An 18602-nucleotide genomic window follows, 5' to 3' on the forward strand; every position below is an offset into this window, starting at 1 on the left:
AAGTATACTTATGACAAATTTATAATTTCTTAAAGTATTCTCATAGGTCGATCCAGTATGGTTATAAACCAATACATGTGCAAATGATTTATGACAATCATGTCCTTGTAGCACATGAAACGGTGCTATAAATCAGACTACACACTAATCTCAATTGGTCATTAATCGTCCATCGTATAAATGACCTTGATTAGGGATAATTTTTTATTATAATATTCAATGTTCACTTAATAGGTGTTTCCTTACCAAGACTAGTCTTGATACCCTATTTTGAATATTCTCAGAATCAAATGGACTCATTATTTAATCCTAAACCACAATTAAATAGCATAACGGAGTAATAAAATATTGCATGAAATTTTATATTACTCCAAAACTTGAATGGTTTTCCTTAGCGTCTTACATTAATTTTTCTCAAAATTAACTTAAACACTAAACAAGGAAATCAAAGCCAGTCTCCTACATGCTTGATTCCCATTGCCTCAACGTGCTTGTTGTGCTTCACTTGAGGCAAAGGTTTAGTAAGTGGATCGGCTACATTGTCATCCGTTCCAACTTTGCAAATTCTGATTTCACCCTCTAATTTCCATTCTCGAATCATGTGGAATCGCCGCTTGACATGTTTGACCTTCTGATGTTCCCTAGGCTCTTTGGCCTGAGCAATAGCTCCATTGTTGTCACAATAGAGGGCTATTGGACCCTTTATAGAGGGTACAACATCAAGTTCACCAACGAACTTACGAATCCAAACAGCCTCTTTAGCTGCTTCAGCAGCTGCTATGTATTCGACTTCAGTTGTAGAATCTGCAGTTGTACTCTGCTTTGCGCTCTTCCAACTAAACGCCCCTCCATTTAGACAGAACACATATCTAGATTGCGATTTGAAATCGTCTCTGTCTGTCTGGAAGCTTGCGTCGATATAACCTTCCACAACTAAATCCTCTGCACCACCATACACCAGGAATTTATCCTTGTTCCTTTTTAGTTACTTTAGGATATTTTTGGCCGCAGTCCAATGCGCCTCTCCTAGGTCTGATTGGTAACGGCCTAGTACATATCATGGCATACGATACATATGGCCTAGTACATATCATGGCATACATGATCGATCCAATAAGCGAAGCATATGGAATCTGATTCATTCTTACCCGCTCATCAGGTGTCTGTGGACACTGCTTCTTTCTTAGGGTTATGCCATGTGACATTGGCAGGTGACCTCTCTTGGCCTCCTCCATGCAAAATCGAGCAAGAACCTTATCAATATAAGTACTTTAACTCAATCCAATCATCCTTTTCGATCTATCCCTATAGATCTTGATGCCTAGTATGTACTGAGCCTCTCCCAAGTCTTTCATTGAGAAGCACTTTCCAAGCCAGGCCTTTACAGACTCTAACAACGGAATGCTGTTTCCAATGAGCAATATGTTATCGACATATAAGACTAGGAAGGCGATGTCACTCCCACTGACCTTCTTGAAACACAAGATTCATCTGGATTCTTGATAAAACCAAACTTACTGATGGCTTCATCGAATCGCAGATTCCAACTTCTGCTTGCTTGCTTTAATCCATAAATGGACTTCTTAATCTTACAAACTTTCCTAGCATTGTTTTGGTCGACAAAACCTTAGGCTGTGTCATATACACAGTTTTTTCCAAATAACCATTAAGGAAGGCGGTTTTGACGTCCATCTGCCATATTTCATAATTGTAATATGCAGCAATCGCTAGGAGGATCCGAACGGATTTAAGCATTGCAACTGGTGAAAAGGTTTCATCGTAATCAATACCATGAACTTGTCTATAACCTTTTGCAACCAATCTAGCTTTGTAAATGAATACATTTCCATCTTTGTCGGTTTTCAACTTGAAAATCCACTTACATCCAATAGGTGTATAACCTTCGGGTAAGTTAACCAAGTCCCAGACTTGATTTTCAAACATGGAATCCATTTCAGATCTCATGGCCTCTTGCCATTTAGCAGAGTCGGTGCTTGTCATCGCTTGCTTGTAGGTTGCCAGTTCATCTCCATCCATAATCAGGATGTCCTGATTCTCGGTTAATACTAAACCAAGATATCTATTAGGTTGAGATCTCGGCCTCTGAGACCTACATAGGGTTGTGGATTGAGCATTTGCATTGTCGGTTCGATTTTGCACATTTTGATCATTTTGACCTGCGTCAACAGACGCTGTTTGAGCACTTTAACTGTCATTATGATTTTGTTGCTCATCCTCACGAACTTCGTCGAGTTCGATTTTCCTCCCACTTGTCATTTTGGAAAGGTTCTCCTTCTCCAAAAAGACACCATCGCGAGCAGCAAACACTTTGTTCTCCGATTTGTTGTAGAAGTAATACCCTTTGGTTTCTTTTGGGTAGCCCACAAAGTAAACCTTGTCAGATTTGGGATGAAGTTTGTCAGAAATAAATTTATTGACATATGCTTCGCATCCCCATATCTTTAGAAAAGATAACCTAGGAGGTTTCTTCGTCCATAATTCATATGGAGTCTTTTCTACAGCTTTTGATGGAGCACGGTTCAGTGTTAGTGCCGCAGTTAGAAGTGCGTGTCCCCAGAAAGAGATAGGAAGATCACTAAGACCCATTTTTGATCGTACCATGTCTAACAAGGTTCGATTTCTCCTTTCGGATACTCCGTTCCATTGTGGAGTTCCTGGAGGTGTCAATTTTGAAAGTATACCCTTTTCTTTCAGATGATCATCGAATTCTTGGCTCAAGTATTCACCACCTCGATCCGATTGAAGGGCTTACATTTTCTTTCCAAGCTTATTTTCAACTTCACTCTGAAATTCTTTGAACTTTTCAAATGATTTAGATTTATGCGACATGAGGTAGACATAGCCATATCTACTATAGTCGTCTGTGAAAGTGATGAAATATCGATGTCCATTTCTTGTGGTTGAGCTCATTGGTCTGGCGAGGGGAAAAACTAGGTCGTTATCTAATCTTCCCTCGGTCAAACTAAATTTATAAACACTTAACAAACCTAAGTACGAGTATAGGGGCATGTCAAGGGTCGAACCCAAAGGAACGATAATGTTCAAGCAATTTCAATTATGCGCCTAAGCTAGGTTGAAGACGAAGGTAAGAGAGAATACTAACAACTAACAAAACAAGTAACCAAGGAAATAAAACACTAGGAACGGGGATCAACAAGTAATCATGTCAATTACAACAACTTGGGAAGAGCATGCCAATCAAAGGTTGTGAGGACTAAAGATAAGAGCAATAAATAGGAATCAAAGAGCTATCTCCTAATTGTTAAGCTAAGGTTCACTATGAATAACAAACTAAGAGAATCATAATCAAAACCAATTGATAATTGCAATTTCTAAATTAATTGTTCATGTCATTAGCAATTACAATGCAATCTAGCATAATTCTCAAGGCCTAATTGAATTACACACATGCAAACCTTCACTAATCACTTTAATCTCAACAATTAATCAACACAATTCCCAAATTAATCACAATTAACCAATCATACAAGTTTCACCCAATTCCTAGCCAACAACTACTCATACAACATCATCAAATCAACTATCAACTATAGAGAACAAGAATCAACGAAATATCAAGAACAATTAATCTAATCAAACATCAAATATCAAAATCAAACCAAACAAACACAAATTAAGAAGATCTCCAACACAATTGTCACACTTGCATCTTCAATCTCTCAATCACCATTGAAATTCCTCACTTTCTCTCTCTAAAACTAATCCTAATCTAGCCTAATCTAGAGAGAGAAGCTCTCAACCTAAGAGAGAGAAAACTATTCTAAAACTAAAGAATTACATGAATAAAGAATAAAGGAAACCAAAAACTATATAAACAAAAGGAGAAAAGAACCTTAAAATCGTAAAAGACCCAGAAACCCGCGCCCGCGGAGAAATCGGCCGCGCCCGCGAAGGGGAACGGACACCCCGATAGCCACGTCCGCGGCCCAAGCCCGCGCCAGCACATTCGCGCCTGCGGGTACTGTAGCCCGCGCCCGCGATAGTTTTCCAGGCCCAACTTCAGAAGGCTGTAACTTCCGATCTAAGATTTGTATGAAGGTGTGCAACCTATCATTGGAAAGCTCTTCAAGTCTAGTTTCCAACCTAACTTGAATTACCCTAATCCGATCTGTAGAACTTGAGATATGACTAAAACAATGGACACAGATCCTATTTGATACTTTGCAATCCTTCGTTTTCCTTTGTTTCAAACTCAAATTCAATTCCGAAAAGTACATATTGATCCTAGTGGGTGCTATTTGTTTCGGGATTTTCTGATGTCCTGCGGGAGAGTTACAATTCCGAGACTGGAACCGGACGCCTGTACCTGCAAAACAAACGGATGCTCCGGATGATTGGAGATCCGCCTCCGACGGTCAAGTTAGTACTTGATTAAGGAGTAATTAATGCGGAAATTAAAGTGATTGGGTCTCTCTAGGTGAGAGTGTTTAATGTGTGTAATCTGCGTTTTTAGCATGTTATCCCCCTTAATGAGGATTAAGGGAGGTATTTATAACCTCGGGAAACGTGTCAATCTAGGTTTAGGTTAACCTTGGGCTGATTGGGCTTCCCTCGGAAGTTGGGCCTAGGTGACCGGTTATCCCAGGTGTCATGGGAAGGACACGTGTCGTGTCGTAATTGGTCCATAGTGGACGGATCATTGCTTGACACGTGGCAGGCTCCTATTGGCCCATGTGACGGACACATGGCGGAACCTGATTGGTCCACTTGTCAGATGGTGATTGGTGGGGAAAAATTCCCTAATCATTTGCCCCTCACAGGTGGCACGTGACTGGTCACGTGTTACCTGTGACAGGTATCGCCCTGTAACAGGCGACGGCCTGCTACAAGTGTCACTCGGCGAGAGGCCGAGAGATTCTCCCGCCAAAATTTTGAATTCTGGAAGTGACCCTTCGCCTTCTCACTTCGCCTATATAAAGGAGTGTTGACTTCGGTCATTTTCACACTTGAAAACTTTGTGAGAGAACATTCGGACCCCTGAACTTGCTCTGACATTTTGGACCGTTTCTGCCTACCGCCTGCTCTGACAAGCCGACTGCAAAGGATTTTCAGAACTTCATCAATCGTCACTCGTTCAGGTAACCGTCGGTTCTCTTACTATTAATTTTCTCTTTACTTTATTCTTTTTTGAAATGGCACCACGGAAGCACACGACACGGCTTAGGTTAGTGAACAGCCGGTCACCGGGGACGGCTGAATCTAGGACTAGGAGTGCCGCCTGCCCTTTTCTGGACCCATCTTTGCCCTTTATACAAAGTCCGACTGTATCTGTGTCTATGCAGAGCATGATGGCCAGAACAAAAAAGACTGTCAGGATCTCAAACTCAGACGACTCCTCCCACAGGGTGCCGATTAGTGAAACATCTGACCAGGCGCCAGATGTGGAAGTGAAACAAAGCGGCTTGAAAGCCGGCAGTTCTGAGGGAGGAGTCAAAGTGACCCCTTCCCATTTTACAGTTGACAATTCTACATTTTCTCCTGCTCCTTTTAAAGGAGAGGAGGCGGGCCCCTCCGGGAGAGGGGAAGAGTCGTCCTCTTCGGACTCGTCAGAGGACGATTTCGAGTCTAGCTCTTCTGGCCATGCTTCCCTGGACACAGAAGAGAAAAACAGTCGCCTACAAGAGGCGAGGCTTTCTCACGCAGTTGAGAAGGGGGACGATTGGGCGAAGCCATCCGCCTCTCACCGAGAGCAAAATACCCCCTACTACTGCACGGTACCTCGGGGCCGGATCACGGCCATGCAAGAGAAAGTGGAGAGCTTTATCGCAAACCACACAATGGCCCCCGGCTTTTTAGTGTTCGTGCCGGATCCAGAAGACACAGTCGTATGGCCGGCTGGTACCTGTTATGATGGCGCCTGCTTTGGCTGCTACGAGGCGGCCATCAAGGCTGGGCTGCGCTTCCCACTACATCCAGCTGTTCAGCGGATCTTGGATGGGTATGAGTTGGGGTTATGGCAGTTAGCCCCGAACTCCTGGGTCAACGTACTCGGCTATGTGGCCGGGTGCGAACTGCACGGGGTGGAGCCGAACTTCGAGGCTTTCGCCCACATGAACTACCTCAACCGGACCCCTAAGGCAGGCGGTACCGGCTGGTATCAATTGACGAGCCACAGGGGCTACCTCATGACGAGAGGTAAAGCAAACAAATGGAAGGACTGGCGGAGCACCTTCCTCATCATTGAGAGTTCAGACACAGAGCTGAACAAGCTCTTCAACAGGTGGAACAGGAATCCGCCCCTTCTTGCAGGCGGCCGCAGCATGCCGCCTGTTCCCCCCAAGGCTAAGAAAGAGATCCTAGATAAAGGACTCTTCAAAGTAGAGTCGAATGTGAACTCTACTTCAGGGGTACGAGAGCAAGTACCCCTGCACTGCGTCCCGAGCTTCAAATGGCTCTACCACGAGTACTTTTTGACCGCCTGTGGCCTCAGCAGTCGGTGCTCAAGAGGTAGTCGGCCTGTCGAATACTCTGCTGTTCCGTGCATTTCTTGTTATGACTTTTATTAACTTTGTTATTTGTTTTTGCAGCGGACGCCATGAGCAAAATTACCGCCTCCAAGACTTCGGCGGCCATGTTGCGGGCCTCCATCATGCAACAGTCTTCAACCGACTCCCCCAACAAGGGGGCACCCTTGGTGGGCTTCGAACCTTTCACCCTCTTTTTGGAGTTGTGTTTATGCATATACTGACTCTTTTCTTCTTTTTTAGACGGGCGCTCCAAGAGCTTTTTCTTCCCAACAACCGGACCCCAAGGCCCGGAGGACGACTGTTGCGAGCTCTCCTGGTTCTGCCAGGAAACATGCGGCGGCTGAGAAACAGCCGGCCACTTCTTCTAAAACTCCAGCTGGGCCACCTAGAAGTATGAAATTGTCCTTGTAAATTTTAGACTTGCTCCCTTCTTTACTAGGTCTAATCCGTTTGTTTATGCTTGATGCAGCCGGCCCTCAGGAGCCTGACTTGGTCGAGGTGGCTAAGTCTATGGTCAAGGTCGTTCCTCCAGCTGAAAGGGAGGCGGTTGGGGGTGTCGGCACCCTTGACCTAGACGGGATTGCAGGGGTCCTTGCTGAGGTATACTTAGCATTTTTTTGAGTATTTGAATTCCAGGACGCCTGTTTTCTTTTTGTTTGGAAACTGACGCATGTTCCCCTTTTTACTTAGGCCCTGCTCCGAGTGAACGGCCTTTGCAAGCCGCTTGACCGGAAGAACAAAGAGGTAAAGGCTGCAAAAGCTATGGCCGCCTCTGACTGTGATAAGGCAATGTTTCAAATTCCCCAAAATGAAGTTTTGACCATTGATATTCGTTATTATCAGGCGCAGGCTACCGCCGCTAACCGGGCTCAGTTAGAGGCGGCCCAGAAGAGGAATAGCGAGCTGGAGGCGACCATCAAAAACCTCAAGGCCGAGCTGAGACCTCTTCGCCAAAAGATGTCCTTATACGAAACCTTGGAGAAATCCTTGGCGAGCGTAAAGGAACGCCTGGTGACCCAGGAGAAGAGTCTTACTCAGGAGCTCTCGGAAAAGGCCGAGCAAGAAAAGAAAGAGCTGGTCCATGAGATGATGGAAAACTCTGCTCAAATCCAGCGCATGACTTGGGGCAGCCTCTTCCCCAATGCCGACTTTGCCTCATGGGAAAAAACGTACCGCCAGTGTTCTGATAGATATAATCAAGAGATCCTGGCGGCTGCTGAAGAGGCGTTGGAGGAGGAGGAGGAGCCGGTAGTGGCGCTTGTGCCGCTTGGGGGTAATGCATCAAAGAAGGATGCAGCTGAAGCCGAGTCCAGCAAGAAGAGTGCTGACCAGGCGGCAACTGCTGATATTGAAGATCTTCCCCCTTCTTAAGCTTTATGTCTTCTTCCCACGGCCTGCGTGCCGTTTGTTTGTGTTTACCCGGCCAGGGGGCGGGGCTCTGAATATTTTGCCGGTCTTTGATGACCGGCTTCTTTTTAATGAATTTTTTTTGTTTTGCTTCAAATTTGTTTAGGTATTGAATATTCTGATATCCAATTGTACACTATACCGACTGTTTTACATGGCCGATAGTTGCAAACAGGTACGGATAGTTAGTCACACCGCCTATGCCCCTGGACGACTGGTTGTCTATTTCCAAGCTAGACGATCAGTCAGCCATTTATCTAATCGGTATTCGAAACATTTTAAAGACTGGATCCCTTTTAGGCAGGCGGTCCTGTCATTTGTAAAATTAACCAAGTAGGAAAGTGGTTTCCTACTTGTCATGCTTTTAGGCTAGAGACTTTAGGCCGTCTAGGCCGACTGTTCCCCGCCATATTTAATCTAGTGTGAACAGGTGCTGTATGAACACCTTTTTAGTTTCATACTAAATTTTTAAGGAGTGACCAAGTAACTGAGTAGTAGAGGTATCAAGCGGTGGGTACCGGTTGTTCCCCTTTATTCGCCAATGTTTGTTAGCTTTTAACTCATAGGTTGTTAACCTAGCAGGAGTAGTGGTTGAGAGCCCCTGTTTGCTAAAAACAGGCGGACGACTCATACCTTTTAGGCCCCATACTAAGTTTGAGAGAGTGACTATGAGTTAACTTTGGTGTTACTTAGTCGTCGTCACTCCTTCTTGAGTAGTAAAGGTACTAGGCGGCGGAGGCCGGCTGAACCTTTTGATTCGCCAATGTTTGTTGGCTATTAACTCAAGAGGTACCCCTTGCATTTATCCCAAGTAATACAGGCGGTCATCTGACTCAGATGTCAACTGCTACCACTGGTTGCCCTTGGGGACAGTCGTATAGGTGCCGTGTAATTAGTTTATAGAGCAATGTTCCACCCAAAAGGGAGCTGCTCTCTGCGACGAATTTCATCTGGAGGGATGCCGCCGGACGTCTGCTATGATGTTGGGACAGGTCGTATTAGTTTTGAAGATTTGATCAGTTGGCTTGGCGCCTGGTCTGATCATTCGGCCTGTGGCCTTGGTTAGTTCTTGGTGAACGTAGGTGCTAAGTAAAAGGAGGGTAGCCGCCTGTTTAGGCACAGGGTCGGCCAGGCAAGAGCTCTAATTCAAGGCTTTCGGCAAAGGGGTAGTGAGACTATCTATGAAGCTTGGGAGAGGTACAAGGAGTACCAAAGAGAGTGCCCTCACCATGGAATCCCAACATACCAAGTTTTACAAATCTTCTATGGAGGCTTGAGTTCTCAAGGCAAAACAAGCTTGGATGCGGGAGCCGGTGGGCCAATCATGAATAAAACCTAAGATCAAGTGATTGAGATCATTGAAGATGTGGTAAGGCACCACATGGATTGGCAAGAAAATGAAAGAGAATCCACAAGCAAGAGTGGGGGGGCGGCTTATTCGGTAGATCACCTCAATGCTATAAACAACTTGACATCCCAAATTACAAATCTTGGAAAGGAGATGACATCGATCAAAGCTAAGCTTGAGTCCTCCACTTCGCGCCAAGACTTTTCCTCCCAATCTAAGGGGAGAGGTATGAGTTCTAACCCTTCTACTTCTACATCTAATAACATGCCCAGTGGATGCTTATTTTGTGATAATTGTGGGTCTTATGACCATGATACATCTTCTTGTAATTTTGATTCCCAATCCCAACCCCTTAATGATGATGGTAATGAGTATGAAAATGAACATGTCAATGCCTTGTCTTATGATAATAGACCTAGGAATGACAACCAACGATACTTACCACCGAATCAAAGAGGGCAAGGGAATAATTTCAATCAAAGAGGAAATGATTATGATTACCACAACCACAACCAATGGGGTGGTAGAAACCAAAGGGACCAAAATCCTCAAGGTAATTACAACCAACAAAGTGGTTATGGTAACCATAATCATAACAATCAAGGAAACTATGGAAATCAAGGCCAATACCACCAAGGGGGGAGTTCTAATAACCGGAACAATTGGAATAATAATGGTAATAGAAGCTTTAACAACCAAAATGCTAATTCCAATTTGAGAGGTCCTAGAGCACAACAAGACAATTGTTACACTCAACCACCTCCACAAAAGTCTAGCCTAGAAGAGATGATGGAAAGCCAAGCCAAAATGTTCAACACTTTCATGGCCACTAGTGATAAGAAGTTTAATGAAGTAATGACCCATAACAAAATGCTTGAAACACAAATTTCTCAATTGGCCAATGCTTTAAAACAGGGAGCTAGCACTTCTAAACTTCCACCCCAAGGACTTGACCCCAAGAAACCGGTGAATGCTATATCAACTAGGAGTGGGAAAGTGTTGGAAGAGAGTGTCCCTAAGGAAAACAATGAGAAAGTGAACATGAGTGAGCCTCCCCTTAAGAGTGATTCTGAGCATGAAGAAGAGAAAGCCTCTGAGAATGAAAAAGAAAAAGAGAATGAAAAAGAAAAAGAGAGTGAAAAAGAAACCAAACAATTGCAAAGACTTCCATATCCCCATAAATTTGTGAGACACAAATTAGATGTGCAATTCGGAAAATTCCTTGAAACACTGAAGTAAATTCACCTTTCAATCCCTTTTACCAATGCTATCAAGCAAATGCCTAACTATGCTTGGTTTTTAAAAGATATTTTGAGTGGAAGGAGAAAGTGTGATGTGGTGGAAACAGTGAATCTCACCGAGAATTGTAGTGCTATTATCATGAATAAGATGCCACCAAAGTTAAAAGATCCCGGTATCTTTTCAATCCCTTGTGCAATATATAAAATGCAAATTGATAATGCCTTGTGTTGCCTTGGGGCTAGTGTTAGCCTTATGCCATATTCGGTATATCAAAGACTTGAGATAGGGGAACTTCTACCCACTAACATTACCTTACAATTGGCCGATCGATCCATTAAATTTCCAAAGGGTAAGGTAGAAGATGTTCCCCTAAGAGTGGCAAAGTTTGTAATTCCGGTGGATTTTGTTGTGTTAGATATGGATGAAGATGTTAACATTCCAATAATTCTAGGAAGACCTTTTCTTGCTACTTCGGGTGCTTTAATAGATGTTCAAAGTGCTAAAATTTCACTAAAAGTAGGAGATGAGGTGAAAGAATTTGATTTGAATGAGAGCATGAAATATCCAAGCTCTAGTCTTGATAATTGCATGATGATTGATACTATTGATTCTATTGTAACTTCTATGCATGAGCACTTGCTCACTACTAACGACGCCCTTGAGAATGTCCTTTTGAACAAGGAAAAGATAGGTGACCAAAGCAAAGAGATGGCATTGTATGAAGAAATTCTTGAAGGAAGTACATAATCAAGCAATGAGCAAGTGTGCATGGGAATCACAACGCATGATGCATTAGAAGTAGCTACCTCAAGAGAAGGTAAGGGTGTTCCAATGGTAGAGTTGAAACCTCTACCATCACACCTAAGGTATGAGTTTTTGGGCCCCAATTCAACTTTTCCGGTTATTGTGAATTCTTCTTTGAACGAGTGCCAAACTCAAATGTTATGTGGTGTTTTGAGAGATCACCAAGGTGCTTTAGGCTATACCATAGATAACCTCAAAGGTATTAGCCCCGCTTTATGTATGCACCACATAACACTTGAGGAGGGTGCTAAGCCTTCCATTGAGAGGCAAAGGAAACTCAATCCTCAAATGGGGGAGGTGGTGAAGAAAGAAATCACCAAACTCCTTGATGCCGGCATCATCTTCCCCATTTCGAGTTCTAGATGGGTTTCCCCCGTTCATGTGGTCCCTAAAAAGGGAGGAATGACCGTAGTTGAAAATGAGAATGGTAATCTCATTTCAACTAGAACGGTGACTGGTTGGAGGATGTGCATAGACTATAGACGTCTAAATGCATCCACCAACAAGGATTATTTTCCTCTCCCTTTTATCGACCAAATGCTTGAAAGACTAACCAAGCACAAGTATTATTGCTTTCTTGATGGTTATTCGGGTTTCTCTCAAATCCTTATAAACCCGGATGACCAAGAGAAAACAACTTTTACTTGTCCCTATGGAACTTTTGCATATAGGAGGATGCCCTTCGGGCTTTGCAACGCACCGGCAACCTTCCAAAGATGCATGATGAGTATATTTGGGGACATGCTTGAAGCCGAAATGGAAGTTTTCATGGATGATTTCTCGGTAGGGGGCCTTTCGTTCGAGGATTGTTTGTCCAACTTGGGCAAGTGCTTGACAAGATGTGAGAAGGTCAATTTGGTTTTGAATTGGGAGAAATGCCACTTTATGGTGGAAGAGGGAATTTTCCTTGGTCACAAGATTTCAAACAAAGGGATTGAGGTTGACAAGGCCAAAGTTGAAGTGATAGAAAAGCTTCCGCCACCAATCAATGTGAGAGGAGTAAGGTCATTTTTGGGGCATGCCGGGTTCTATAGGAGATTCATCAAGGATTTCTCACAAATTGCTAGACCCCTAAATGCTCTTCTTCAAAAAGATGCCATCTTTATTTTTGATGAAGAGTGTCTCCAAGCTTTCAACAAATTAAAGGAGGCTTTAATCTCAACTCCAATTGTGCAAGGGCCAAGATGGGATTTTCCATTTGAACTTATGTGCGATGCAAGTGATGTTGCGATTGGAGGAGTATTGGGGCAAAGGGTAGAGAAGAGGCTTCACGTGATTTACTACATGTCTAAGACCTTGAATGAAGCTCAACGGATCTACACCCCAACGGAGAAAGGGTTTCTTGCCGTGGTTCATGCTTTTGAGAAGTTTTGGAACTACCTCATTGGTTCCAAAACTATTGTCTACACTGATCATGCGGCTATTAGGTACCTTGTGGCAAAGAAAGAGTCCAAGGCTCGTCTTCTTCGTTGGGTGCTATCACTTCAACAATTCGATGTAGAGATTCGGGACAAAAAGGGGGCCGAAAATGTGGTTGCGGATCATCTATCCCGGTTAGAGAACGTGCAAGATAATGACGATGGGGTCCCAATTTGTGATGAGTTAAAAGATGATGTGCTTTACTTGTTGGACGAGAAAGACCTTCCTTGGTTTGCGGATTTGGTGAACTATTTTGCTTGTGGGGAGTTTCCTCCAAATGCTTCAAGGAACCAGAAGAAGAAGTTGAAAAGGGAAGCAAGGCATTACATATGGGATGATCCGATCCTTTTCAAAAGAGGATTAGATGGTTTACTCCGTAGATGTGTGCCAAATGATGAAGTGAAGAGTGTTTTGAAGATGTGCCACTTCGATCCTTGTTGAGGGCACATGGGTGCCAACAAAACAGCCTTGAAAGTACTACAAAGCGGGTTATGGTGGCCTCATATCTTCAAAGATTCATGGGGTTTTGTGAAAACATGTGACTCTTGCCAAAGAACCGGTAATGTTTCGAAGAGAAATGAAATGCCTCAACAACCGATTCTTGAACTTGAGGTGTTTGATGTGTGGGGCATTGATTTCATGGGACCTTTTCCCTCATCTAATGGAAATCAATACATCCTTGTGGCGGTTGATTATGTTTCTAAATGGGTTGAAGCCATTGCCTCCCCAACTAATGACCACAAGGTAGTGATGAAGATGTTCAAAAAGGTGATATTTCCAAGATTTGGGATCCCTAGAGCAGTGGTTAGCGATAATGGTTCTCATTTTATTCATAATTTGTTTCAAAAGATGCTGAGAAAGAATGGGGTCCATCAACGCTTTGGCACGACTTATCACCCACAAACAAGTGGGCAAGCGGAGGTTTCCAATCGCCAAATCAAGAAAATTCTTGAGAAAACAGTGGCTAGGAATAGGAAAGATTGGTCGGACAAGCTAGATGATGCCCTTTGGGCCTATAGAACCGCTTTCAAAACCCCCATCGGCACTACCCCCTACCGGCTTGTATATGGTAAGTCTTGTCACCTTCCGGTTGAACTTGAACACCGTGCTCAATGGGCTATCAAAAAGATCAACTTTGATTTGGCGAGTGCGGGTGAACAAAGGTGGCTAGACTTGCATGAGTTAGAGGAACTACGGATGGATGCTTATGATTGTGCAAGCTTGTACAAAACCCGGTGAAAGGATTGGCATGACCGGAAAATTGAAAAGAAGACCTTCAATGTTGGAGATAAGGTGTTGCTTTACAATTCAAGGATGAAACTATTTCCCGGAAAACTCATGTCAAGGTGGAGTGGTCCATTCACCGTTAAGGAGGTGTTCCCCCATGAAGTCGTTGAGCTAAATGATTTGGATGGATCGAGGTCATTCAAGGTCAATGGGCATCGCCTCAAGCTTTATTATGAGGATGCTCATGTTGGTTTGATTGAGTCAATGCAATGCAATCTCATCTTTTGAGTGTGTGAAGTACGTCAAGCTAGTGACGTTAAAGAAGCGCTTCCAGGAGGCAACCTGAGTTTCTAACCCTCCTCTATTCTATTTGCTTGATGTTTTCTTTTCTTCTTTCACAACTTTGGATTGATGGTTTTGCGTGTATTTGGTTTGTGTTGGTATTATTGTTTGTCTTGCCTTAAAAAGGAATGTATTTTCCATATACCTTAGGCATGATTGTGTTGTATTTTAGTGTGTCTTGAGGGGAAGTTTTGTGCAAATTTTCAGATAGAGGGATTTAGGGGTGTTCGACCAAACTGCAACAAGGTTCGGCCGAACTTTGCAAAAGTTTGACCGAACCACCCAAGAGTTCGGCCGCTCCTCCCCTAGAACTCAAAATGGGCTAAAAACTGTCGGATTCTGGAAAATCAAAAAGTTTGACCGAACTTTTCAAAAGTTTGGTCGAACCTATGCTGGTCCGACCGAACCCCTAGAAAGTTCGGTCGCTCCTGTTCTGGAAATCAAATTAGGCTGAATTCTGGCAGTTTCTGGAAAATCCAAAAGTTCGACCGAACTTTTCAAAAGTTTGGTCGAACTTATTATGGTCCGACCGAACCTCATAAGGTCCGACCGAACCTTTTTCGAGCTTGCCCATAATTAATAGGCTTGAGCCGCCGCTTTCTCGCTCTTACTTCATACATTCGGCTCTCTCTCTCCCTTCTCTTCTCCTTCTCACCCTAATACTCCATTGTCACCCCTCCTTCAACCTCAAATCTCCATAAAAATCACTCCAATCTTTTTCCCTCCTCACTTCATTAACATCCACTACTCAATTCCTACAATCTCCTTAAATTTTCCCCAATTTCTAGGGTTTGAGTGACTTGAAACTTCTTGATTTCTACTTACTTCCAATCAATTGTGGTATGGTTATTCTAGCTTTTGCAAGCTCATTTCTTCAATTTCTCTTTGTTTTACCATGTTTTACATGTTCAAGTATGATATGTGGTATAATTGATATTGTTAGTCATGGCTTGTTTGATTTAAGTGGTTATTGGGATTTCCTTGTTGTGATTGGTTGGTTGTTGTTAGTAGAACTTGTTTCATGATGAATATGCATGTATGACTTGGGTTTTCATGATTTCAATTTGTTTGCTTGAATGTGTTAATCTTTCACTAGGTTGTTCATGCTACATTTTGATTGACAAATTCTTGAGTTGGATGGAATTTTGTGACTATTACTCATTGTTCTCGGTTTGATTTCGATGAGTTTTGAGTGGATTTCATGAATTTTAGGGGACATCATGCCCAATTTCGCCTAGGTTTTCTTAGGATTTGCATTCGATTGCCATAGGATTTTTAGCTCATGCCTAGGTTTATAAGTGTCCATTAATGCCTTGAGTTGTATTGTTGCTACCGTCTACATCTATTTCACAACTCATGGCTTTTACTCTCATTGCACACACTTTTTATCTCGGCGAGCTTCTTGTGCCTCCTTTTGGCTTGAATCTTCCTAATGTTAATTCTTGGCGATTTTTGTAGATTCACAATGCATCTTTTTGGCAAAAGCAAGTTCAAGAGGAAGAGGACGGGTGAATCTTCATCGTCAAATTTTCCACCTCCATCCGGCATCTATGATCATGGCATCATCGCTCCAAACAAACACTTTTGGGATGTCTATAAAACCCTCATAGACCGTCCCATACGATCTACAAGGTTCTTCAGCGGGAACACCTTAAGAAAGCTTCACATCATGGATGAAGTAGTCAGGCTCGCACAAAACTTTGGTTGGGGCGAGTTCATTGACCTCCACGCTCACACCTATGAGCGCGTCACATTGGAGTTCCTTGCTTCCCTCCGCAAGGAAGTCATTGAAGAAGATGATGAAGGGAATGAATCTCAAATTATTCTTCACTTTCGTATGTTCAACGAAGACCATTCCCTAACCGAGAGTGAGCTCAATGAGATCTTCCATTGGCAAGCAACCGGGATGCATCGACCTTCCGATATGACCTCAATGTGTCACATTCCCTATAATGAACAAGAATGGTGGCAGAGCATCTCCACCAAGCCCGTCTTTCGCACTAACACCGCAAAGGTCAACAACATCATCCATATTGCTTTGAGATACTTTGCCCGGCTCCTTCAGTATGCCGTATTCTTCAAGGCAAACCTCGGCTCTATGGTGAAAGATGAGGTAGCTTGCCTTTACTTGGCCGACAATCCTCAGCGTTTAAAGTTCAAATTCTCCACCACTTTTATCTCGAGATTGTTGGACACTCGAGATGGGCGGCTTGGTGATGAGATACACATGGGGGGCATGATCACCCTCATTGCCCTTTCTTTGAATGGTGGAGCTTACAAGGACCAAATTGATTTGCTCCCCCATGTGCTCCAAAACAAAGAAGAAGAGGTCGTCGGCTACCCTCCTTATGCTCTTTCTATTGTTGCTCTCCGCAACCAACGCTTCATCAACTACACCACCCAGAATCGCAAATTTATCCTCTTGGTTGATAATGGAGAAGAATGGTGTGTCCTCTCGGATCCTCCTCACACTTCGGTAGACCCTTCCAACCCGCTAAGGTGGAAGATTGCGCGAAAATTCATCCCCGATGAATTAAGGAAAAATCAAGTCCGCGGTGCAATCCCTCACCCTCAACCGGTCTACCAAGTGGAGCATCCCTTTCCCCCCTAGTGGGGGAGGTGAGACATCTTCTTCTTCTTCCTCTTCTCCTTTTGATATGAGTGCCCTGCGTAGTACCCTCGATGGTATTCGTTATGATAATCAGGCTTCTATTGAACAATGGGGGTACTACGCAAGGATGAACTATGATAGTCTTGTGCAAGCGGGCGTTCAAACGCCCTATGTTAACTATCCCTACCACCCGCCTCAAGAGGGTCCAGTTCCACATTGGGACTCCTATGACCCTAACAACCCCTCCCCCCAACACCTATGCTTATTGGGAAGGTCCTATCGACCCATCCCAACGTGTTGGTACCCCACCATACAACCCTTATCGGCCGGGTGGGTGTGACTACGCCTATGATCCGGCAAGTCCATCAACCCCGAATCCTTTTGATGGTGGTTGGGGTACACAAGGGTGGCCCTATGAGCACTTTAACCAACCTTTCCATCCATTCATGGATCGCCCGGGGTTTGATTTCATGAACCCTCCTAAGGAACGGGAGGATAGAAACCCCCAATGAGGGTTCTCTCCTTCCCTTTTCCCCCCGGACTTTCATGCCTATTCCTTTTGCTCGAGACGTGCAAAAGACTAGCGTGGGGGAGGATGTTCCTTTTGGTTGAAGTGTACATAGGAGGGTAGTGTGGTAGGATGGTAGCTTGTGCATATGGAGAACCATCAGGGATAATGAATTTATTGTAGTTAGAGATGATTTTTGGTTGGTAATATTCTTATGATGGTAGCCCATGGCCCTTTTGTTTTACTTTCACCCTTAGAATCGTGAAGCTCAAGCCATGTGGGCTTATTGTAGTTTTGATTTGAAATTTGGAAGGGAATGGTTCTACTTGGAAAGTGAAGCAGTGTTTTTGTGAATATGTGTTCAAGAAAAGCAAATGTAAATCCTAGAAAAAGCCTTTGAAGCTAAAAAAAAAAAAAAAAAAAACAGAGAGAATGTGACAAACGAAGAGTTGATGAATGAAGATGTAAGAGGAAAGAGAAAGCTCAAAAGTGTTTGGCATTATAGTTCAAGATTGTGGCAACGTAGTTTTAAAATTGGTTGATGATTGATTTTGAAAAAGAGGCTTGATCACCCTTTGCGTCACGGTTAGGCTAAGCACCAATTTCCAAATTCCTCCACACCCTTACCCCCTAGTCAACGTTACAACCCTTTCAATGCCCTGTTGACCTAGGTTGGTTGAGTCACTAGTCGGTGGAGGGAGCTGGAACTCAAGCATATGGAGAAGGCATGACTTGGTGAGATGTCGGGTTCCTCTATTTTGCAGTGTTTTATCTTTGTTCCGGCTCCTTCGAGGAGTCACTTGATGCTATCTCCAAGGGCGGATTTGAATCTAGATGAGGGAACGCGGTAAGATTGTATGGAATGCGGGGGGAGTGGTGCATGTTTGAGTTCTCTATGCTTAGCATGACTTATCCTTCAATCAACTTTCGGCATCCCCTTGCATGCTCACTTCTGCTACTCAGAAAGTTTGACACTCATTCATGTTTGTTATCTCCAAAAGCTCGACTTGGCTATGATTTGTGTTGGACTTGTTGTTTCTCTTTCCCTTGTTTTTGGTTTGTCTTGAACACAATTTTGTAAGAGTTGTGGGGTATTCTCTTTGGAAACCCTCACGAGATCACAACTCGTCCTCATCGGCGACCTTGGGGTTTAAATGGCTTGTTGCTTTTGCTAAAAGCAATTTC

Source organism: Chenopodium quinoa, unplaced genomic scaffold, assembly GCF_001683475.1.
Source record: "Chenopodium quinoa cultivar QQ74 unplaced genomic scaffold, ASM168347v1, whole genome shotgun sequence".
Taxonomy (NCBI): domain Eukaryota; kingdom Viridiplantae; phylum Streptophyta; class Magnoliopsida; order Caryophyllales; family Amaranthaceae; genus Chenopodium; species Chenopodium quinoa.